Source organism: Kogia breviceps, chromosome 18 (assembly GCF_026419965.1).
Source record: "Kogia breviceps isolate mKogBre1 chromosome 18, mKogBre1 haplotype 1, whole genome shotgun sequence".
NCBI classification, from domain to species: domain Eukaryota; kingdom Metazoa; phylum Chordata; class Mammalia; order Artiodactyla; family Physeteridae; genus Kogia; species Kogia breviceps.
Window position 1 is genome coordinate 43,411,843 of NC_081327.1, and position 26,075 is coordinate 43,437,917.

At 38.9% G+C, this 26,075-nt stretch overlaps 1 long non-coding RNA gene across 10 annotated transcripts in view; it reads right to left on the reverse strand.

Annotated features, from left to right (window-relative positions):
- Positions 1-26,075, reverse strand: part of LOC131744416 (uncharacterized) — a 198,617-nt gene that overhangs the window by 128,628 nt on the left and 43,914 nt on the right. For all 10 annotated transcript variants that reach the window (XR_010837967.1, XR_010837966.1, XR_010837962.1 and 7 more), the window contains exon 2: positions 4,049-4,124. This is a non-coding gene — a long non-coding RNA (uncharacterized lncRNA). The remainder of the gene's footprint in view (positions 1-4,048; positions 4,125-26,075) is intronic.

The following is a 26,075-nucleotide window of genomic DNA, read 5'->3' on the forward strand; positions in this document are numbered from 1 at the left end:
CACACACACACACACACACACCATAGGCACTCAGTACATGTTAAATGATATGAAAAGATGAGTGTATTCAAAAGACTGTACTGCAGTCTGAAGGCAATTCCAGAACTGTTTTGGACATTGATGTAACAAAAATACAGCATCCCAAAAGAATAACTGTAAAAAAACAACATATTTTTATGGACTCACCCAACTATTATTATTTGTTGAGCACCAACTACATGCCAAGCACAAGAGATATGAAAATTTAAAAAAAAATCTTCTAGTGGGTTACACACACAAACTCACATTCACAATCCATCTAGCCTCCTCAAATTCTTGAGGAATGATGGTTTTTTTTTGTTTTTTTTGTTTTTTTTTGTGGTATGCGGGCCTCACTGTTGTGGCCTCTCCCGTTGTGGAGCACAGGCTCCGGACGCTCAGGCTCAGCGGCCATGGCTCACGGGCCCAGCCGCTCCACGGCATGTGGGATCTTCCCAGACCGGGGCACGAACCCGTGTCCCCTGCATCGGCAGGCGGATGCTCAACCACTGCGCCACCAGGGAAGCCCCCAGGAATGATGTTTTAATGACAAAATATAATTGAGAATATTCCTGTGCCATGAAGTCTCTAAAAATCTTACCAACAGGGCACAGGTCTCTCTTCAGTGGAGATAATCAGGAGGAACCCAAAGAAAAAGCTCTAAAAACAATGAGATATAATTCATACACTCCCAGGGACTTGCATGAAGAAAAGGTCTATGATTCATGTATTTTAACACGTAATAACTATTATGTATAGAATTTCTGGGAATTTGAGATTCCTGGGTAGGAGATGCTACAGTAGTTCAAAGTATGACAAAGATGATAGCTTTGCCATCAAAATACAGTTTTTATATATACATACCCATATATATATATATATATATATATATATATATATATATATATATATATATGGATATGTTTGAAGCTGTGTATTTCCCCAATCTTTACATAATAATATCCTCAAAAGAGAAGTCTAGGATTTTGAGAACTGCAGATTTTTCTCCTTTATTTCCACAGATGTCTGCTTCTATTTTGTGCCACTCTTCCTCTTATTCCTACGGAATAAACTCAAGCACAATGTTCCTTTTCCTTAAGTTTTTGTTTATTTAATTAAGATGATTTTCTACATGATTGATTATAAAGGCCATAATCATACTATCAAATTCCTGTCAAAATAACAATTTAATGTTAACACTTGGCAGTGTTTAAATCTAAAACATAATAATAAAAAAAACCCTCTGTGTATGAGTAAGGTGAATTTATTCAGGCTATTTATTTCTGCTGGAGTGCAAAAGAAAGTTACGGCTACCTTATTATTTACTATCACACGCTACTGTAAAGAGAAAACGTTTATAAGTTGTTAGAAACAGTAGATGGCTGTGCCAAACTGAGATCCTTTCTGACATGTTTATAAAGGGCATCAGCTATTATGAAACCAGGAAGGACAGTATGACAACAGAATATAGCCCAAGCGAGGTACATACTAGCAGGTAATATTTATAGTTAAAATGTTTGGGAAAATCAGAATCAGAGGATTGTGGGGCTAGAAGGGGATTCATTAGAATCTTCCCAAGGGGTTAGAGACAAGATGGCAGAGTACAAGGACTTGAGCTCACCTCCTCTCATGAAAACACCAAAATCGCAACTAACCGCTGAAGAACCATTGACCAAAAATGACTGGAACCTACCAAAATAACATATTCTACATCTAAAGACAAAGAAGAAGCCACAGCAAGATGGTAGGAGGGGTGATTTCACAATATAATCAAAACCCATACCTGCCAGCTGGGCGACCCACAAACTGGGAAACAATTATATCACAGAGGATCTCCCACAAGACTGAGAGTTCTGAGGCCCATGTGAGGCTACCCAGCCTAGGGGTCTGGCATTGAGAAGAGGAGTCCCCAGAGCATTTGGCTTTGAGGCCAGTAGGGCTCGAGCGCAAGAGCTCCATAGGACTGGGGAAAACAGAGACTCCAGGGTGCGCACAAGGTTTCATGTGCACTGAGAGGGTGTGGAGAAAAGGGAACCCTCCTACACTGTTGGTGGGAATGTAAACTGGTACAGCCACTATGCAGAACAGTATGGAGGTTCCTTAAGAAACTAAAAATAGAGCTACCATATGACCCAGCAATCCCACTCCTGGGCATATGTCTGGAAAAAAAACATGGTTCAAAAGAATATATGTGCCCCAAAGTTCACTGCGGTGCTGTTTACAACAGCCAAGACATGAAAGCAACCTAAATTTTCATCTACAGAGTAATGGATAAAGAAGATGTGGTAAATATATACAAGGGAATATTACTCAGCCATAATAAAGGATGAAATAATGCCATTTGCAGCAACATGGATGGACCTAGAGATGATCATACTAAGTGAAGTCAGACAGAGAAAGACATATAACATATGATATCACTTATATGTGGAATCTTAAAAAATGATACAAAGGAATTTACAGAACAGAGCAGACTCACAGACTTCAAAAACAAACTTATGGTTACCAAAGGGGAAAGGTTGGGGGGGGATAAATTATGAGCTTGGTATTAACATATACACATGACTGTATATAAAATAGATCATCTACAAGGACCTACTGTATAGCACAGGGAACTCTACTCAATATTCTGTAATAACTTATATGGGAAAAGAATCTGAAAAAGAATGTATATATGTATATGTATAACTGAATCACTTTGCTGTACACTAGTAACTAACACAACATTGTAAATCAACTATACTCCAATATGAAATAAAAATTAAATTAAAAATTACAAAAATAACCTTTTCATTATGCATAGAAAAAAATAATCTTCTCTTTTCTTTGGGAACACATGTACACAGCTATTCTAGGTAAATTAAGAATATTCTTTGTGTCTAGCCTCTCTTAGGGTTGGAGATTCTATCATTCTCTTTGTTCATCCATATTGCATTTATGCAACATTTAAGTCTATTTCTCTTCTCCTGTCCTGAAGATGTACAGGAACGGGCAACCATCCTTTCTGTAACAAGAGCCTTCCTGTACCTGAAGATAATGTTTAATCACTCATTAGCTTTATTGCCTCAAGAATCAAAAAAATTTAATTTTTTAAAGTTGTTAGAGGATATGGTTTAATGTTGACCCACATATAACATCCAAAAACCTTAAGGAAGTGAGGGAAGAGGAAAGGAATGCTCAAAAAGAAAGGAACAGCAGGCCAGATGAAATAGAAAATAAAGGCTAAAAGGAGAGAAGAAAACATCCTTGACAGACTTCAAAAATAATATCTGAGTGCTTATCATATGCAAGGCACTATGTAGAGGGCTTTATACAGTTGTCGTATACCTAACACTTAAGTGAACGTGTACCTTGTGTCAGGCATCATTCCACGTGCCTTTCATATATGAGCTCATATAATCTTCACAATATCCCAAGGGTAAGATATTCCCGTATTTCGGATAAGGAACTGAAACACAGGCTCATAATTCCTTCATATTCTTGGTGCGTTTTATGAAGGACATCATTATTTCTACTTTATAGATGTGAAAACTGAGTATCATATTAAATAACATGCCCATGATCAAAACAGCTGGTAAGTGATACAGCTGGGTTTTTTACCAAGAATTCTCTGATTCCAAAGTACCTACATGTCTAACTTAAGAGAATAAAGAAAATACTAATAACAATAAGCACAAGAGAGTATATCACATGCCTGGCACTATTCAAAGAGTTGGGGAAATGGGACTCAAACCCAGAAGTCCAGTTCCAGAGCTATGCTCTTCCCACAACACTATACTGCCTCTTGTAATTAAAATATATAATGGGAGCAACTGTTTGGGATCATGAAAAATAAGAATGGTCTAGTAGGTAAATATACACTGTTAATACTATATAACTAATATTTCTTGAACACTTACTAAATACATCTGGTAGCCATTGTAACATGCCACCCAGATCCCCCTCAGGAATGAAGGACTTATTTCACCAGTTGATGGGAGTCCAAAAAGAAGACAGCCCTCAATTGTCAGCTCTCACTGTAAAAACTTACCTATGGCGTTGGCTGAGGTCTCTGTTGGGATGCAGTACAGCTCATTTCCCACAGGTGTTGATCCAAAATGCACTTCCTAATAAATAATAAACATCCTGAATGTTAAATTTGACCTGAGTGTTTGCTTCCCTAGGAACCTAACCTGAAACAACATTTTACAGAATCTCTTAATTCTCACCATCCTATGAATTAGGTGCTATTATCTTCATATACTCATTTTACAAATGAAGACACTAAGGCCTAAATTTCCCAAGGTCATAGAGCTGGTCAAGGATGGAAAAGAATTGGAACAGAGAATGTATAATTCTGGAGGCTGTATCCTCAACTTCTACATGACTGTATATATAGAGACAGGCTCTATATACAGACTATCTATATAAAATCTCTCTATATATACATATATATATATATATATATATACACACACACACAGACTGTATATATTGAGACTTGTCATTAGTTCAACATGGATTTAATACCGAGGGGAAAGAGGGACTCTGAGGACTCTCAAATTTTGAGGGAAAAGAAATCTAATATTTATGTATAAAGCATAGGTAAGAATAATGTTCGTAGTTGGAATGACCTGAAATGTAAACCAGGTGCCCTGAAAAGGAACACTGGTCAAGAAAATAGTCAAACAATTTTTTTTTTGTGTGTGTGTGTGGTACACGGGCCTCTCTCTCACTGTTGTGGCCTCTCGCGTTGCGGAGCATAGGCTCCAGACGCGCAGGCCCAGCAGCCATGGCTCACGGGCCCAGCCGCTCCGCGGCATGTGGGATCTTCCCGGACCGGGGCACGAACCCGTGTCTCCTGCATCGGCAGGCAGACTTTCAACCACTACGCCACCAGGGAAGTCCTAGTCAAACAATTTTTACCTCTGTGCCTTCTACAATTTATTTCTTAAGGAGAGAGAGCTAAGGACCAAAAAAAGTTCCCATATGAAAGAGGAGAGGAAAATGTTCAATTAAAGATATACCTTATAAATTAAATTATCTTAAATTCAAAGAGAAAAGGCTTCACTCTCCAATATGCAATGTTTATCATCTGATACATCTATCTAGCATCTTTCCTCATGAGAGAAGTTGAAAACATAAAATGCCAGCATATGACCCGGACTTTAATGAAAAGTTACAGGGTATGATATCTGTTCACAGTATTCTAAAAGATATGGGGCAGTGTTAAAAGATGGGATGGGGAGAGAAGAGTTGAGGTGACATAGAGCCATGGCTTTTGCCTGAGTTATGCTATTCAATCACAGATTTTTCTCCAATGTTTTAAATTCCAAGTACTGTTAGCCATCTTAATTTTTTCACTTTTTCCAGGCCAGATAAGATTGGAGACATAAATCCCTTGACTCATATGTAAGCTTAAATTGTGTAGAATCCACTTTTTAAAATTACACTTTTTTATGGGCATGGATAATTCCCCGTATTTCCAATGGAGAGAAGAGAAAAATTACAACTAAAAAAAATTCCATATTAAATTTATCCTCTCAGTGCTCATGTGTCCTGGGTGCATCTTTGATTTCAATTAAAACCTGAAGTAAATCTAAAACACACCCAGAACATAAGAGGGCCTGAAAAACCAAGTTCAGAGAATATGGGATGCAGTTAGCAAAGATTACATGCATCAGTGAACTGTAGTAAATTGAACACTTTTAAATGCTAGAGGTTTTCTCTGTGAAACTGGGGGGGTTTGAAAGGAAAATCAATAATGTTGGGAAAGAGAAACCGTCTTTACACATCTCTAATTAGTCATAGCAGAATCTGGTAGATTTCCATATTACAACTGGATCAAACTTGTGAAATTGGTTTTGACCCCAGACTCATTCAGTACATCTTCCAGAAGAAGCTCCACTCAAGACAATCAAAGGCTTTTCAACCTTGAATGATCCCCAAGATCACTCTTTTAGTGTGCATCCATGCTATGTTATGTTCAGTGTCTGTCTAATGTTGCCTCCAGCAAATCTCCCTGGAATTACCCTAAAAAGCTCCGTTTATAAGAACAGGCAAAGAATCTTGAAACTGGTCGGCTTCAACTTTAGCTTGAGCCTTCAAAAATCTATATTGTAAGTGAAACCAGGCATAAAGAGGCACAGTTCTTCAGATCTTTCATTTTTGTAATAAATCGAATAAATATTGGCCATATTGTTTATATTAGGGCACGAACCCCTCTGTAAAGCCATTGCTTATAATGAAATAGGTAAAAGGTTTCTGTATTTTTCTGAATAATCAATATCAAAGCTGCTGATGCAAATTTATTTGAACCCCAGGGAGCACATCCTTTGAAGTTCTAGGAAATTTTTAAATATAGTGTGCAAATCAATAAGTGGACAAAAACAACTCTGTCAATGTGTTCATTTTTATTTGGAGAGGAAATATATCTTTAAATGTAATCTCTTTCTCACTCCCTCTATGAACCCTTTCCCCAAATCATTTCTTTTACAGAAGAAACTCAAGACTGTCAGCTGAACATAAAACATTCTTTTTGGCCATAATTAGAAGTGGTGTAGTGTCACCTCTCTGAAAAGGATGACTCCTCAAGCCTGAAAGACAGTCTGCCTGTTTCTACTCTTTTGTAATACTCTCATGCTTTTCTCTTTTCCCATCATTTCACATCCAGTTTTGGAGCCTTAGCTAACTGGTATGGTTTGAGGGCATTTTCAGAAGGGATTCTACCAGCCTGGTTTGGTGGTATGTGCTGTTTTGAAGGGATACATCTATGAGATTAAAAATATATTTTTTCATTACTGCCTATTTTCACAGTCCACTAAGCAAAAACACAGAAAAATCCCCCCCCCATCCCCCCGACCACATTCTCCCTTTCTCCCTTCCTCCTCTTTTTTCCCCTGTGGAGTTCAAATTAAAGAAAGGTGAAAATTGAAGCTGCTGTAGGCAAGGCGATTGCAACATGCATATTTGATTTTTATGATGGATCTAAATTGCTGAATAAGGCCATGGAACAAAGGGAGACTGCGGCTTCCTGCCCATCACACTGCAGCCACTGAATGCAGAACAAAAGCTTCGGCCATTAGGGGCTCAGCAGGGAGACACATTATATAAATGACTTTGTCTTTTTTGCCCCCTCCCCCCACCACTGGGTGCACTGGACAGGGATGGGGTGTGTGTGTGTGTGTGTGTGTGTGTGTGTGTGTGTGTGTGTGTGTTATGATTTGCCAGGGCAGGAGATAAATCCTGGAAGCAGCAATGGAAATAGAAAAGGTACAGTGTATTATGACTCAAAAAAGCCATGCTTTACTCACTGGACCAGTGTGACTCTCAGCACTGCTGGTCAGAGTATCACCAAAGATAACCACTTCTCTGAGAAACTTGGTGTCTTTTCAGAACAACCTGTAGCTTTTCTCTTAACTATTTCATTTCTTTCATCAGGAATGAGGAAGCATAAAGAAAAACACTTGGAAAAAATATGAAGGCCTAGAATTCCAGGGTAATTGCCAGACCTGCTTAAAGAACAAACTGACATAGTTCATTGCAGCACTAATTTCCTAAGAAGCTACTACTTTTAATTCTTCCTTCCAGACTCACGGTTTTTCTTTTGGCAGTAAAAGAGAACTATGTGTCAATAAAAATCATAAGTCATCACATGGCTGAGTCAACCTGTTTTTAAGAGGCCTCCTGTGGTGGTGACCTGAACAGGTGATACTGTTTTTCCTGGCTCGAAACACCAGCAATCCTATACATACACATTTAACAATCTTTGCATAGAATTGGTTTTGTAGGATTTTAGTGTGCTTCACAGAGGTGAATTATTTTATTATTTCTAATATCACTGTGAAAGGTAGGGATCGGGACAGATTCTCTTTGCAGGTTCTAGGTTGAAGAACAGAGTGATTAAGTACATTGAAGGTGACACACTGAGTTGGAGGAAGGCTAAGAATGAAACCCAAGTCACTGGATGCTCACTTCAGGCCTAAGTATCACTGTATGTTTCATGAGAGGAAATAGCTCGATGGTAAGTTTCTATTTCTTAGTACAGTTCAGAAGTTATACTAAGACATTCCAACAGTCCTCCAACTCTCTTATATAGTAGAGAAAACAGTCCCACTGCGGACCAAAGTAACTGAAAGTCAGTGTCAGGTGCTGCAGAACTAGAACTGAGGGTTCTTGGTAAGACTGAATCCAAAAGACAAACTCAACATAAGGGCATATACATCCTTAAGTAACCTAAGGATGATGGAATTGTGTAAAGCTAGCTAAGCGAAATGCCATGAGACAACTGCCATTCGTCATATACATTACTACTCTGTCTCAAAACGGGCAATTCATTTAAAATAAAGTAGACTCTTATCATTTATATGAAAGCTGAGGGACAGGCAGTGGGTTATTACTGTAGAGTAATTCAGTTCTGAGCTACAGAGGTCACCAAGCTACCTTTTTACGAATTCTTTTGGGTCTTACTCTAAGATGGTTAAATTCCTTATTATTGGGTAGGAAAAGGTCTCTCAATAAAGACTGCTTAATGGATTAGGATAGTATTGAGACTTACACTTATTGATAGTTTTAAGCAAATGGGATGAATAAACAGTTAAGGGGAGTCCCTAACACTACACGGCCAGAGGTGGGGGTGATAGTATGGATAAATAAGCAGATGGATCAGTTTAGTAGAGAAGAGACTGCTGAACAGTTATCCATTTCTTTATTCATTTATTCACTTATCAAATATTCATTAAGGGCCTACTATGATTCTATGTGCTGTGGAATCAGTGTGAATAAGATACGGTTCCTGCCCTAAATAATAAACTTATATGTGGTTAGGAGTTGTGGTAAAGATATTAAATAGTTATACAGATATCTACATAGATTAACATATGGCAAGATATGAAGAGGAAGAGCAGTACTCTATGAGAATGTTAACTGGGAGGACCTACCTTATCGGCAGGGGGTCAGGGATGGCTTTAATGAAAATGAGACATTTAAGCTGAGGCAGGAAAGAAAAAGTTAGATATGCTCTAATTATGTAAATTTCACCTTCTGAGGTACAATACATCTCAAGATATCAATTTAAAATGAGAGTCAAGGAAATGATGTATTTCTTTAGGTTTTCATATATCTTCACTTCTCATTTATCTTATCAAAAAAGAAAACTTCATTACTTTGCTTAAAAGTAAAACAAAATACAAATTTGGCTATAGGCCTCTGGCAATTTAAATTTAGTTCAGAGTAAAAGCCAAAGTCCAGAAGGCTTTAGCTGCACTATACAATATGGTAGCCACACATGACTATTTCAATTTAATTTAATTTAATTTAAAATTAAGTTCTCCAGCTACATTAGCCACACTTCCAGTGTTCAACAGCCACTATACTGGACATCATTGCAGCTAGAAGCTATTAAAATTAAAATTAAATTAAACTAAGCACTGAGTTCCTCAATTGTACTAGCTATACTTTGAGTGCTCAATTTCAAGTGAATAGTGACTATCAGTGGACAGCAGATACAGAACATTTCTATCACTGCAGAAACTGCTATTGAGCAGCATTACAAGACTATCTGGCACCTTGTTGACTTCTCTAGTCTCATTTTCTACCATCCTTGTTTATGCTGCCCTAGCCATGCTGGAATCCTTGCTGATCTTTCAGTATACCAGGTATGATCCTGCCTCAGGACCTCTGCATAGCTTAGAAAGTCCTACCTTCCTCTCCAGCCACATCTTATATAACAGTCTCCAGCTGCTTTCTGTATCCTTAGCCATGCCAGTTTTCTTTCTGTATTCCTCATTTTCCAGGTTTCCTTTTTCTCAGGGCTTTGCAAATATTATTACCTTTCCTTGGAAGGCTCCTCCTTCCTTACTTTACCTTTCCTTCAAATATCAGCTTACTTATTTCATCAAGAAAGCCTTTTCTGACTAGGTCAAATTCTCTTCTTACAAACTCACATCCTTCTCTTGCATAGTGCTTATTACAGTTGCAGGTTTACTTTTATTTATGTCATTTTTAATTCATGTCACACACTTCATATCCACTGAGAGTTCCATGAGAGCAGGGACCATGTCTGTTTTTGATCACTGTTGTATTCTCAAAAGGTAGCAGAATGTATGGAACAAAACAGGAGTGTAATAAAAATCCATGATTGAATTATCAATGAATGAATGCTTGGGAAAGAAACAGCCAATGGTCAGTTTAAAATATATATGCTGTCCTGCTTCTTCCATGCATGTCAAGTACCCAAATTTCAAAGTAAGATTATAGACAGTGAACAAAAATGAATGAAGAGGAATGTAATAATTTCACAAGTGTGAAGTACTTCTTTCAGATTGATAAAAAGTACTGCTCCCCCAAAGGATAAAAGAATTAGTTTAGGTATAATTTGTATTCTTTTTGCTTAACTGAATTTTCTAATATTTCTCCGTCATCATGTATTAGTGTTGTAAGGATGTTATTTTTTATTGCAACACCAAAAATTATTATACTCCAATGCATCAGAAAGCCAAAATACCTAGGAGGTACAGTGTTTAAAAAGAAGAGTACTGGGCTTCCCTGGTGGCGCAGTGGTTGAGAATCCGCCTGCCGATGCAGGGGTCACGGGTTCGTGCCCTGGTCCGGGAAGATCCCACATGCTGCGGAGCAACTAAGCCCGTGAGCCATGGCCGCTAGGCCTGCGCGTCCGGAGCCTGTGCTCCGCAACGGGAGAGGCCACAGCAGTGAGAGGCCCGCATACCACAAAAAAAAAAAAAAAAAAAAAAAGAAGAGTACTTCTTTTTCCTGCCAGACAAACCAGAGATGAATTCCTTGTTCTGAATTTTGCTGGTTCTGTGACCTTAAGCATATCACCTCACCTCTCTGAACGTCGCCTTTCAAATGAAGATAATAATGGTATTCACTATACAGGGTGGTTGGGAAGATTAAATAAGATAATGGATATAAAACATTCAATAAATGGTAGCTTAAAATGTACATGCTGAAATGGCCATACTTAAAGTGTCATGGTTAACTAAGCAAAGATCTCAATAACTATTTTGTTTCTTAATTATTAATTAGAAAGTAAAAGATTTTAGGTCACAGATTCCAAGTTTGGCATTGCATACTGGATTTGCTCCCAAGTTATCTTTCTTTTGAATGTGACTGGTCCACATACTCTAGGAATTCGAGGTAATTCCAAGGAATTAAATTTATTCACTTGTTCAACAAATATTTTTGTGTGCCTCCTGTATATCAGGCGCTGGGTTATGGATGATATAGTTAGTAAGATAAAGATATTACTACATCTCTTTCAACATAAATAACCTACATGATGCCTGGGTGAGCATCTAAGATGAAAATTTAGTTACCAACTGTCACAAACTATTTGCATTATACTAGTTTGAAAGTACTTGAATAAATGATTTTTTAACGAGTGCTTTTTATAGATGTGTGAAAAGCACTTTTATAAGGATACTCTCTTAGCACTGTGTTTATACTATTGAATATTTAAGTGCCCAATAATTGTGGATTAGTTACATAAGTGATAATAAATCCATATAATGGAATATTATATAACTATTAAAAATGCAGTGGTAGAAATATATTCACTGGTATGGAAAGATATTTATGACATGTTGGTAAATCTAAATGATTTAGATTTTAAACTTTAAAAGGCTTCAAAGTTGTATGCTTAGTAAGAACCTATTTATATAAAAATTCCATAGTGTATGTCTATGTAAGCAAGATGACTGAAAGGACATCAAAATGTTATCATTTTCTATATCAGTTGTTCACAAATGTGACTGCATATTAAAATCAACAGGGGAATTTAACAAATAAACTGATGTAGGGACACAATTAGAAATTCTGATTTAATTGGTCTTCTAAGGGGCCCAGGTGTTGATATTTAAATTATGCATTCTAGGTGATTCCAATGTGCATCTAGGATTGAAAACACTTTTTCCTAAGTGGTGGGACTATATTTTTATTTTGGTATCTTTTTTTCTATATTATATACATGAGCATTATAGATTATTTATGCACTGAAAAGTGATGTCACAAACAGAACACTGTTAATATTACTATAGGTTGCCAAATAGTGAATTAGGATATATAGTAAGGTTCCTCATTTTTTAGTTCCTGAATTTGATTAGTTATGCCTTTTTCAAAACCACAATGAGTTTATGATGAGTCTTGCCTGGGAATAAACATCAATTTTAATTATATCAAGAAACAACTTTTGCCTTTGTTGATTTGTTGAATGTTTGTTCATTATCTTTATTTTTTTCTTCTAACTTCTTTTGGTTTTAATTTGTTCTTGTTTTTACCTTCTTCAGATGGATGCTTAGATCGTGAGTTTTCAGTTTTTCTTTTTCTAATATATGCATCTAAAGCCAAAATTTTCCTTCTAAGAATGCTTTAGCTATACTCTTACAATTTTTGATATGTAATATTTTCATTATTATTTATTTTAAAATATTCTCTATTTTTCCACTGTGATTTTTTTCCCTTGAGACATGGGATATTTAACAGTATATTTTAAAATCTCCAAATACATGAGACTTTTAAAATTACCTTTATGATACTCTTTTCTAGTCTAATTCCATAGTGATCTAATACTGTACTGTTTCAATATTTTGACATTTTTTGATAACATCTGTGTGACGGGACTACAAATTATTCTGTGTGCACTTAAAAATAACAGGCATTATAAGTCAGACAGAGGAATACAAATACCATATGATATCACTTATATGTAGAATCTAAAAAAATATACAAATGAACTTATTTACAAAACAGAAATAGACTCACAGAAATAGAAAACAAACTTATGGTTACCAAAGGAGAAAGGGAGTGAGAGGGATAAATTAGGAGTTTGGAATTAACAGATAGACACTACTATACATAAAATAGATAAACAACAAGGACCTACTGTATAGCACAGGAAACCAATATTCAGTATCTTGTAATAACCTATGATAGAAAAGTATCTGAAAAAGAATATATATCTATATATACCTGAGTCACTTTGCTATATACCTGAAACTAATAAAACATTGTGAATCAACTATACTTCAATTAAAAAAATATTTAATAATGGGTATTATGTAGCTGTCATATGCATTCTGAAGTTTTACATACAAGATAAATAAATCAAGTTTGTTAACTGAGCTGTTCAAATTTTCCTTCTATTAATTTTTGTCTACATATTCTAAAAGTCATTGAGAATGGTGTGTTAAAATCTCCCACTGTGATAATGAATTTCCATATTTCTCCTTCTGTCTTATAAATTTCTGTGTTCTATATTTTGAGGCTATGTTATTAGGTACATACCTATTTAGAATTATTTTAGCTACCAGATGAATTAAGTATTTTGTCAAGAAATGTCACTGTTTATAACTAATAACAATGTTTTAAAATGACTTTATATGATCTTAATATAGCATTCACATATTTCTTTTGATTAGTGTTTAAATTTGGTATACTGTATTACTGACCCTAGTTCTTCACCTCTTCCAGTATCTACATCCTTTGTCATGTGACTGTTCTTTCTTCCACTAGAGGCAGAGTACCTCCTTGAACTTTGCCTTTGGGCTCAGTCATAGGCCTTTTTTTGGCCTTGAGATGTTAGTAGCTATATTGCATACAAAGACTTAAAATGTGGTTGTTCAGTTTAACTTTCCCATGCTTCTACCATCATGCTAAGAATATGCCCTGACCATACTGGTGGTCCAAGGAAGAAAACCTGATCTTTACTCAAATTCCAGTTTGGAGCCAAACTAAGCCTATCAACTCCTCCCAAGATGTCTGAGAAGAAATAAATGATTTTTGTTTTAAGCCACTGAATCAGGGGCATTATTGTGGCAAAAGTGAACAGATACAGAAGATGGTTAAGATATAAGTGGGGTGCTCCAGTAGTAAAAACCTAAAATATATAAGAGTAGATTTGGAACCAGGAAGCAGGTAGTGAGGAAACTGTAATAAGAAGCTGTAAAAACGGCAAGGAAATCATTAAGGAAGACTAGGAAAATAATGACTCATGTAATGGCAAAACATTTTGTAAAAATGTTGCACAGGATTATCTGACAAAAAATTATTTAATAAACTTGGGGGAGCTAATAAAAGGTTGGGAGAGTAGAATTTGAGGGAAAATGTTAACTGTACAAAATGTTTGATTCTAGCTGTACCTGGTCAGATTATACAAGAAAGAGATTACTTCAGAAAAAAAGTGGTCTGTTTGCAAGCAGAATTAAAGAGACTACAAATTGCTCAGACATTTCAGGATTGGAAAATAAAACTTCCTTATCAAATAAAAGCTGTAGTCATTAAAAAACAGCTTCAGGGAGAAGACCACACCCAGGGTATCAAGTAAAGAGCAAATCAAGGGCATGGCTATTAGACTTTTTGTTAAGACCGCTGGAAGAACTGAAGAGGTGCCCTGCAGATCATCTCTATGGGAGGAAAAAGGTGACTTCAAGAAATATAAAAGGCATAGTCCCACAAGAATGTGATGCACACCCGAGTATCTGTAATTCAAGTGTGGAGAGAAGAACATGTCTCAAAAAGAATTGTGCGGGTGGGAGAGGATCAAGATGGCAAAGCAGTAGGATATGGAGCTCACATTCTCCCACAAAAACATTAAAAATATACCTATAGGGCTTCCCTGGTGGCACAGTGTATAAGACTCTGCCTGCCAATGCCGGGGACAGAGGTTCCATCCCTGGTCCAGGAAGATCCCCCATGCTGCGGAGCAACTAAGGCCGTGTGTCATAACTACTGAGCCTGCACTCTAGAGCCTGTGAACCACAACTACAGAAGCCTGAGCACCTAGAGCCCGTGTTCTGCAATAAGAAGCCACTGCAATGAGAAGCTCGTGCACCACAACAAAGAGTAGCCTCCACTCACTACAACTAGAGAAAGTCTGTGTGCAGCAATGAAGACCCAACACAGCCAAAAACAAATAAATAAATAAATTTTTAAAAATACATCTACAAGTGGAACAATTCACACAGAACATCTACTGAACACTGAAGGAAGACCTCAGACTTCCAAAAACACAAGAAAACCTCCACGTAACTGGATACAAAAAGAGGAAAAAGAAAAAGAAGGAATTGGGACAGGGCCTGCATCCCAGGGAGGGAGCTGTGAAGGAGGAATGGTTCCCGCACCCAGGGAAGTCTTCTCATCTGCAGGAAGATCAACCTGGGCGGAGGGGTGCTTTGGAGCCTAGAAGCAGAGTGCAGCAGCTGGTTTGTGGAAGGAAAAATGGAGAGCAACCTGCACAGAAGGTCAGCACCACTGCCCTGCACTCCCCAGCCTGAAACACTTGTCTGTCAGTAGCGTTAGGAGCTGGGTCCTATCCCAGTGCACAGAGAGGACTGGAGATGGCTGCACAGAGACAGCCTGAAGAGGCTGGACTGTGGCAACTGAGGGTGTACCCACCAGAGAGGCAAGGCACCATTACTGTGCGGCACATGAGGAGAGGAGAGACCACATAAGAGCTTCTTTCCCTGTGAGCACTCTCAGGCAACAATACCATCCAAAGCAGCACCGGGGGCAGGTGTGAGTTGCTGCTGCCATCATGGGCTCCAGGAGCAGGCACAGGCTGCTGCTGCAAGACCCACGAGCAGGTGTCAAGCGCTGCCCCTGCTGTCCCAGGTGTGCGCAAGGGCCGCTGTACCTACATACCCTGTACACTTGTTCATCATCATCGGATAACCTGTATCTATTTTATACTTTCTTTCAATTTTAGTGCTAATGCCAGTAACTAGCATTATTGAAAACTAGTTCCCCAAATGAAGAGCCTTTGTAACATAACACATTACCCTGGTCTTGTAAACCAGAAAAGAAGAACGACACACTTCCCTAAGACTCAAGGAAGAAGGCCTAAACTTCACTGCTAGCATCCAAAGCTGAAATTCTATTTAAACTATTCCCTGAAATTATAAGACATTCACAAAATTACAGTACTATGTCAGTATTAAAAGAATCCATTTTATCACGCACCACTATGTACATCGTGCATGTCTGCACCACTCAAGGAGATAACGGCCAGCACACACTGAGGAAAGAGGCAGCAAGCGTCCAAACTAAAAGGAGCCCCTCAATTCCAGAAGACATGGTGGAACAGAAGGATTTGAGCTCACCTCCTCTCACAAAAACACTAAAATCACAACTAACTGTTGTGATTTTAACACAGCCATCAACAAAAAAGACTGGAACTGGACTTCCCTGGTGGTGCAGTGGTTAAGAATCCGCCTGTCAATGCAGGGGACACGGTTTCGAGCCCTGGTCCAGGAAGATCTCACATGCTGAGAAGCAACTAAGCCCATGAGCCACAACTACTGATCCTGCACTCTGGAGCCCATGAGCCACAACTACTGAGCCCGTGTGCCACAACTACTAAAGCCTGTGCACCTAGAGCCCATGCTCTGCAACAAGAGAAGCCATCGCAATGAGAAGCCCGCACACTGCAACGAAGAGTAGCCCCTGCTCGCCGCAACTAGAGAAAGCCCACACGCAGCAATGAACACCCAACACAGCCATAAATAAATAATTTTTTTAAAAAAAAGACTGGAACCTACCAAAAAACATTTTACATTCAAAGACAAAAAAGAAGCCACAGGGAGAGAGTAAGAGGGGTTCTTTCACAACATAATCAATCCTATAACCACCAGGTGGGTGACCCACAAATGAGGAAATAATTATATTGCAGAGATTATCCTGCGAGAGAGAGTCCTGAGCCCCACGTCAGGTCTCAGCATGAGGATCTGGCATGGAGAGGAGGAACCCGCAGTGCAATTGGATTTGAAGGCCACCAGGGCTTGAGTGCAAAAGCTCCACAGGACTAGAGAAAACAGGGACTCCACTCTTGGAGGGCACACACAAGGTTTCATGTACACTGGGACTCAGCACAAACCAATAATTCCATAGGAGCCAGGGCTGGACTTCCCTATGAATCTTGAAGGGTCTCCTGGGGAGGCAGAGGTCAGCCATGGTTCACTGTGGGCGCAAGGACACTGGTGGCAGAGGCCCTAGAGAATACTGATCAGTGTGAGCTCTCCCAGAGGTCACCATTTTGGCATCAAGATATTGCCAGACCAAAGAGCCTACAGACTCCAGTGCTAGAATACCTCAGGCCAAACAACCAGCAGGATGGGAACACAGCTCCACCCACCAGCAGGCAGGGTGCCTAAAGCCACACGGAGTTCACAGCCACCTCTAAATGCACCCTGAGACACAGGCCTGCCCACCAGAGGGACAACCCCATTTCTATCCACAAGTGGGCAGGCATCAGTCCCTCCCACCAGGAAGCCTTCACAAGCCTCAGGACTACCTGACCCAGCAGAGGGCAGACACCAGAAGCAAGAGGGGCGATGATCCAAGAGCCAGTGGAAAGGAGACCACAACACAGAAAGTGAGACAAAATGAGACAGCAGAGAAATATATTCCAGACAAAGGAACAAGATAAAAACCCACTAGAACAACTAAATGAAGTGGAAATAGGCAACCTACCTGAAAAAGAGTTTAGAGTAATGATAGTAAAGATGATCCAAGATCTTGGAAAAAGAACGCAGACACAGATCCAGAATTACGAGAGATGTTTAACAAAAATCTAGAAGATTTAAAGAACAAACGAACAGAGACGAACAATACACAACAACTGGAGTGAAAAATACTTTAGAATAAATCAATAGCAGAATGACTGAAGCAGAAGAACAGATAAGTGAGCTGGAAGACAGAATCATGGAAATCACAGTTGCAAAACAGAATAGAGAAAAAAAGAATGAAAAGAAATGACAACAGTATAACGGACCTATGGGACAACATTAAATGCACCAACATTCACAAAATAGAGGTCCCAGGGGGAGAAGAGAGATAGAAAGAGCCTGATAAAATATTTGAAGAGATTATAGTGGAAAAGTTCCTTAACATAAGAAAAGAAACACTTGCTCAAGTCCAGGAAGTCCCAAACAAGATAAATCCAAGGATAAACATGCTGAGAAATGTATTAATCAAACTAACAAAAATTCAAGACACAGAAAAAATATAAAAAGGAGCAAGGGAAAAGCAACACATAACATACAAGGGAATCCCCATAGGTTATCAGCTGATTTTTCAGCAAAAACTATGCAGGCCAGAAGGGAGTGGCACAATATATTTAAAGTGATGAAAGGGAAAAACCTACAGCACTCTACCTAGCAAAGCTTTAATTCAGATTCAATGGAGACATCACAAGATTTATAGACAAGCAAAAGCTAAGAGAATTCAGCACCACCAAACCGTCTTTACTTCAAATCCTAAGGGATCTGGCACAACTAGAATCAAGAAAATTATGAATAGGAAAGCACACCAGTAAAGGCAAACATAAAGTAAAGGTAGGAAATCATCGACACATAAATATGATATCAAAACCAGTAATCATGAGGAGAGTACAAAGGCAAGATATTGGAAATGCATTTGAAAATAAGACACCAGAAGCTTCAAACAATCTTTACATATATAGCCAGCTATATCAAAATCTCATGGAAATCACAAATTAAAAATCTACACTGGATACACATGCAAAAAAGAAAAAGCAGTCCAAACACAGTACTAAAGGTAGACATCAAATCATAATAGAACAAAAGAGGTAGAAAAAAGATCTTCAAAAACAAATCCAAAACAATTAACAAAATGGCAATAAGAATATTTGTACTGGACTTATGATTACCATGGGGGAAGGGTGGGGGACAGGGATGGATTGGGAGCTGTCAATTGACATGTACATACTGCTATATTTAAAACACATAACCAACAAGGACCTACTGTATAGCACAGGGAACTCTGTTCATTATTCTATAATAACATGAATGAGAAAACAATTTGAAAAAGAATAAAAAATTTGAAAAATGAATATTCATATCAATAATTACCTTAAACATAAATGGATTAAAACTCTCCAACCAAAAAATATAGAACGGCTGAATGGATACAAAAACAAGACCTGTATATATGCTATGTAAAAGAGACTCACTTCAGATCTAGGGACACATACAGAATGAAAGTGAGGAGATGGAAAACGGTATTAATCCATGTATATGGAAATCAAAAGAACCTGGAGTAACAATACTCATATCAGACAAAATAGACTTTAAAATAAAGACTGTTATACGAGACAAAGAAGGACACTACCTAATGATCAAGGTATCAATCCAAGAAGACGATATAACAATTGTAAACATATATGCACCCAACATGGGAGCACCTCAGTATATAAGGCAAATACTAACAGCCATAAAGGGAGAAATCGACAGTAACACAATAATAGTGGGGGGACATTAACACCCCACTTTCAGAACACAATAATAGTGTATAACACAATAATAGTGGGGGGACATTAACACCCCACTTTCATCAATAGAGAGATCATCCAGAGAGAAAATCAATAAGGAAACACAGGCCTTAAATGACACATTAGACCAGATGGACTTTATTGATATTTATAAGAGCATTCCATTCAAAAGCAGCAGAATACACTTTCTTCTCAAGTGTACACGGAACCTTCTCTAGGACTGATCACATACTGTGCCACGAAGCAAGCCTCGATAAATTTAAGAAAACTGAAATCATATCAAGCATCTTTCCTGACCGCGCTGCATGAAATTAGATATCAATTACAAGGAAAAAACTGGAAAAAGAACAGACACCTGGAGGCAAAACAACATGCTACTAAACAACCGATGGATAACTCAAGAAATCAAAGAGAAAAAAAAAACACCTAGAGACAAAAGACAATGAAAATACGATGGTCTGAAACCTACAGGACACAGCAAAAGCAGTTCTAAGAGGGAAGTTTATAGCAATACAATCTTACCACAGGAAACAAGAAAAATCTCAAATAATCTAACCTTACATCTAAAGCAACTAGAGAAAAAAAAACAATCAAAACCCAAAGTTAGGGGGAAGAGAGAAGATGGCGGAAGAGTAAGACGGGGAGATCACCTTCCTCCCCACAGATACATCAGAAATACATCTACATGTGGAACTGCTCCTACAGAACACCCACTGAACGCTGACAGAAGACCTCAGACCTTCCAAAAGGCAATAAACTCCCCACTTACCTGGGTAGGACAAAAGAAAAAAGAATAAACAGAGACAAAAGAATAGGGACGGGACCTGCACCAGTGGGAGGGAGCTGTGAAGGAAGAAAGGTTTCCACACACTAGAAGCCCCTTCACGGGCGGAGACTGCAGGTGGCAGAGGGGGAAGCTTCACAGCTACGGAGGAGAGCACAGTAACAGGGTGCGGAGGGCAAAGCAGAGAGATTCCCGCAGAGGATCGGTGCCAACCAGCACTCACCGGCCCGAGAGGCTTGTCTGCTCACCCGCCGGGACAGGCGGGGGCTGGGAGCTGAGGCTTGGGCTTCAGTGGGAAGCCGGGAGAGGACTGGGGTTGACTGCATGAACACAGGCTGAAGGGGTTAGTGCACCACGGCTAACCGGGAGGGAGTCCGAGAGAAGTCTGGAGCTGGTGAAGAGGCAAGAGACTTTTTCTTCTCTCTTTGCTTCCTGGTGCACAAGGAGAGGGGATCAAGTGCGCCACTTAAAGGAGCTCCAGGGCTTCCCTGGTGGCGCAGTGGTTGAGAATCCGCCTGCCGATGCAGGGGATACGGGTTCGTGCCCCGGTCCGGGAAGATCCCACATGCCGCGGAGCGGCTGGGCCCGTGAGCCATGGCCGCTGGGCCTGCGCATCCGGAGCCTGTGCCCCGCAACAGGAGAGGCCACAACAGTGAGAGGCCCGCATACCACAAAAAAAAAAAAAAAAAGGAGCTCCAGAAACGGGCGCAAGCTGCAGCTATCAGCGTGGACACCAGAGTCAGGCATGAGAAGCTAAGGCTGCTGCTGCCACCACCAAGAAGCCTGTGTGTGAGCACAGGTCACCCTCCACACCTAGCCTCCCGGGAGCTTGTGCAGCCCGTCACTGCCAGGGTCCCAGGATCCAGGGACAACTTCTCCGGGAGAACACACGGTGTGCCTCAGGCTGGTGCAACATCATGCTGGCTTCTGCTGGTGCAGGCTCGCTCCGCATCCTACCCCTCCCCCCCCCCCCCCCGGCCTGAGTGAGCCAGAGCCCCCGAATCAGCTGCTCATTTAACCCCGTCCTGTCTGAGCGAAGAGCAGATGCCCTCAGGCAGCCTACATGCAGAGGCGGGGCCAAATCCAAAGCTGAACCCCAGGAGCTATGCGAACAAAGAAGAGAAAGGGAAATCTCTCCCAGGAGCCTCAGAAGCAGCGGATTAACGCTCCACACTCAACTTGATGTACCCTGCATTTGTGGAATACCTGAATAGAAAACAAATCATCCCAAATTGAGGAGGTGGACTTTGGTAGCAAGATATATTATTTTTTTCCCCTCTTTCTCTTTTTGTGAGTGTGTATGTGTATGCTTCTGTGTGAGATTTTGTCTGTATAGCTTTGCTTTCACCATTTGTCCTAGAGTTCTGACCATCCTGGTTTTTTTTTTTTTTTTTTTACTTTTTAAAATTTTTCTTTGTAATAACTTTTTATTTTAATAACTTTATTTTATCCCACTTTATTTTATCTTCTTTCTTTCTTCCTTTCTTTCTTTCCTTTCTATTTTTTCTCCCGTTTATTCTGAGCCGTGTGGATTAAAGGCTCTTGCTGCTCCAGCCAGGCATCAGGGCTTTGTCTCTGAGGTGGTAGAAGCAACTTCAGGACACTGGTCCACAAGAGACCTCCCAGCTCCACGTAATGTCAAACAGCAAAAACTCTCCCAGAGATCTCCATCTCAACACCAAGACCCAACTTCACTCAACGACCAGCAAGCTACAGTGCTGGACACCCTATGGAAAACAACTAGCAAGACAGGAACACAGCCCCATCCATTAGCAGAGAGGATGCCTAAATTCATAATAAGGCTACAGACACCCCCAAACACACCACCAGACGTGGACCTGCCCACCAGAAAAACAAGATCCAGCCTCATCCACCAGAACACAGGCACTAGTCCCCTCAACCAGGAAACCTACTCAACCCAAGAACCAACCGTAGTCACTGGGGACAGACACCAAAAACAACGGGAACTACGAACCTGCAGCCTGCAGAAAGGAGACCCCAAACACAGTAAGATAAGCAAAATAAAAAGACAGAAAAACACACAGCAGATGAAGAAGCAAGGTAAAAACCCACCAGACCTAACAAATGAAGAGGAAATAGGCAATGTAACTGATAAAGAATTCAGAATAATGATAGTAAACATGATCCAAAATCTTGGAAATAGAATAGACAAAATGCAAGAAACATTTAACAAGGACCTAGAAGAACTAAAGAGGAAGCAAGCAATGATGAACAACACAATAAATGAAATTAAAAATACTCTAGATGGGATCAATAGCAGAATAACTAGGGAAGAAGAACGGGTAAGTGATCTGGATGCTAAAATAGTGGAAATAACTACTGCAGAGCAGAATAAAGGAAAAAAAGAATGAAAAGAACTGAGGACAGTCTCAGAGACCTCTGGGACAACATTAAACACACCAACATTCAAATTATAGGGGTAACAGAAGAAGAAGAGAAAAAGAAAGGGACTGAGAAAATATTTGAAGACATTATAGTTGAAAATTTCCCTAATATGGGAAAGGAAATAGTTAATGAGGTCCAGGAAGCACAGAGAATCCCATACAGGATAAATCCAAGGAGAAAGACGCCCAGACACATATTAATCAAACTATCAAAAATTAAATACAAAGAAAGCATATTAAAAGCAGAAAGGGAAAAATAACACATAAGGGCATCCCCATCAGGTTAGCATCTGATATTTCAGCAGAAACTCTGCAAGCCAGAAGAGAGTGGCAGGACATATTTAAAGTGATGAAGGAGAAAAACCTAACCAAGATTACTCTGCCCAGCAAAGATCTCATTCAGATTTGATGGAGAAATTAATACCTTTACAGACAAGCAAAAGCTGAGAGAGTTCAGCACCACCAAACCAGCTTTACAACAAATGCTAAAGGAAGTTCTCTAGGCAAGAAACACAAGAGAAGGAAAAGACCTATAAGGACAAACGCCAAACAATTAATTAAATGGTAATAGGAGCATACATATTGATAATTACCTTAAATGTAAATGGATTCAACGCTCCCACCAAAAGACACAGACTGGCTGAATGGATACAAAAACAAGACCCATATATATGCTGTCTACAAGAGACCCCCTTCAGAACTAGGGACACATACAAACTGAAAGTGAGGGGATGGAAAAAGATATTCCATGCAAATGGAAATCAAAAGAAAGCTGGAGTAGCAATTCTCATATCACACAAAATAGACTTTAAAATAAAGACTATTACAAGAGACAAAGAAGGACACTACATAATGATCAAGGGATGGATCCATGAAGAAGATATAACAATTGTAAATATTTATGCACCCAACATAGGAGCACATCAATATATAAGGCAAATACTAACAGCCATAAAAAGAGAAATCGACAGTAACACAATCATAGTAGGGGACTTTAATACCCCACTTTCACCAATGGACAGATCATCCAAAATAAAAATAAATAAGGAAACACAGGTTTTAAAAGATACATTAATCAAGATGGACGTAATTGATATTTATAGGACATTCCATCAAAAAACAACAGAATACACATTTTTCTCAAGTGCTCATGGAACATTCTCCAGGATAGATCTTATCTTGGGTCACAAATCTAGCCTTGGTAAATTTAAGAAAATTGAAATCATATCAAGTATCTTTTCCGACCACAACGCTATGAGACTAGGTATCAATTACAGAAAAGGATCTGTAAAAAATACAAACACATGGAGGCTAAACAATACACTACTTAATAATGAAGTGATCACTGAAGAAAGCAAAGAGGAAATCAAAAAACACCTAGAAACAAATGACAATGGAGACACGATGACCCAAAACATACGGGATGCAGCAAAAGCAGTTCTAAGAGGGAATTTTATAGCAATACAATCCTACCTTAAGAAACAGGAAACATCTCGAATAAACAACCTAACTTTGCACCTAAAGCAATTAGAGAATGAAGACCAAAAAAGTCCCACATTTAGCAGAAGGAAAGAAATCATAAAGATCAGATCAGAAATAAATGAAAAAGAAATGAAGGAAATGATAGCAAAGATCAAAAAAGCTAAAATCTGGTTCTTTGAGAAGATAAACAAAATTGATAAACCATTAGCCAGACTCATCAAGAAAAAAAGGGAGAAGTCTCAAATCAATAGAATTAGAAATGAAAAAGGTGAAGTAACAACGGACACTGCAGAAATATGAAAGATTATGAGAGATTACTATAAGCAACTCTATGCCAATAAAACGGACGACCTGGAAGAAATGGACAAATTATTAGAAATGCACAACCTGCCGAGACTGAACCAGGAAGAAGTAGAAAATATGAACAGACCAATCACAAGCACTGAAATTGAAACTGTGATTAAAAATCTTCCAACAAACAAAAGCACAGGACCAGATGGCTTCACAGGCAAATTGTATCAAACATTTAGAGAAGAGCTAACACCTATACTTCTGAAACTCTTCCAAAAGACAGCAGAGGGAGGAACACTCCCAAACTCATTCTACAAGGCCACCATCACCCTGATATCAAAACCAGACAAAGATGTCACAAAGAAAGAAAACTACAGGCCAATATCACTGATGAACATAGATGCAAAAATCCTCAACAAAATACTAGCAAACAGAATCCAACAACACATTAAAAGGATCATACACTATGATCAAGTGGGGTTTATTCCAGGAATGCAAGGATTCTCCAATATATGCAAATCAGTCAATGTGATACACCATATCAACAAACTGAAGGAGAAAAACTACATGATCATCTCAATAGATGCAGAGAAAGCTTTTGACAAAATTTAACCCCCCATTTATGATAAAAACCCTGAAGAAAGTAGGCTTAGAGGGAACTTTGCTCAACATAATAAAGGCCATATATGACAAACCCACAGCCAACATCGTTCTCAATGGTGAAAAACTGAAACCATTTCCACTAAGATCAGGAACAAGACAAGGTTGCCCACTCTCACCACTCTTATTCAACATAGTTTTGGAAGTTCTAGCCACAGCAATGAGAGAAGAAAAATAAAAAGAATCCAAATAGGAAAAGAAGAAGTAAAGCTGTCACTGTTTGCAGATGACATGATACTATACATAGAGAATCCTAACGATGCTACCAGAAAACTACTAGAGCTAATCAATGAATTTGGTAAAGTAGCAGGATACAAAATTAACCCACAGAAATCTCTGGCATTCTTATAGACTAATGATGAAAAATCTGAAAGAGAAACTAAGGAAACACTCCCATTTACCACTGCAACAAAAAGAATAAAATACCTAGGAATAAACCTACGTAAGGAGACAAAAGACCTGTATGCAGAAAATTATAAGACACTGATGAAAGAAATTAAAGATGATACAAACAGATGGAGAGATATACCATGTTCTTGGATTGGAAGAATCAACATTGTGAAAATGACTCTACTACCCAAAGCAATCTACAGATTCAATGAAATACCTATCAAAACTATCACTGGCATTTTTTACAGAACTAGAACAAAAGATTTCATAATTTGTAAGGAAACACAAAAGATCCCGAATAGCCAAAGCAATCTTGAGAACGAAAAATGGAGCTGGAGTAATCAGGCTCCCTGACTTCAGACTATACTACAAAGCTACAGTAATCAAGACAGTATGGTACTGGCACAAAAACAGAAATATAGATCAATGGAACAGGATAGAAAGCCCAGAGATAAACCCACGCACATATGGCCACCTTATCTTTGATAAAGGAGGGAAGGATATACAGTGGAGAAAAGACAGCCTCTTCAATAAGTGGTGTTGGGAAAACTGGACAGGTACATGTAAAAGTATGAAATTAGAACATTCTCTTACACAATACACAAAAATAAACTCAAAATGGACCAAAGACCTGAATGTAAGGCCAGACACTATAAAACTCTTACATGAAAACACAGGGAGAACACTCACTGACATAAATCTCAGCAATATCTTTTTTGATCCACCTCCTAGAGTAATGAAAGTGAAAACGAATATAAACAAA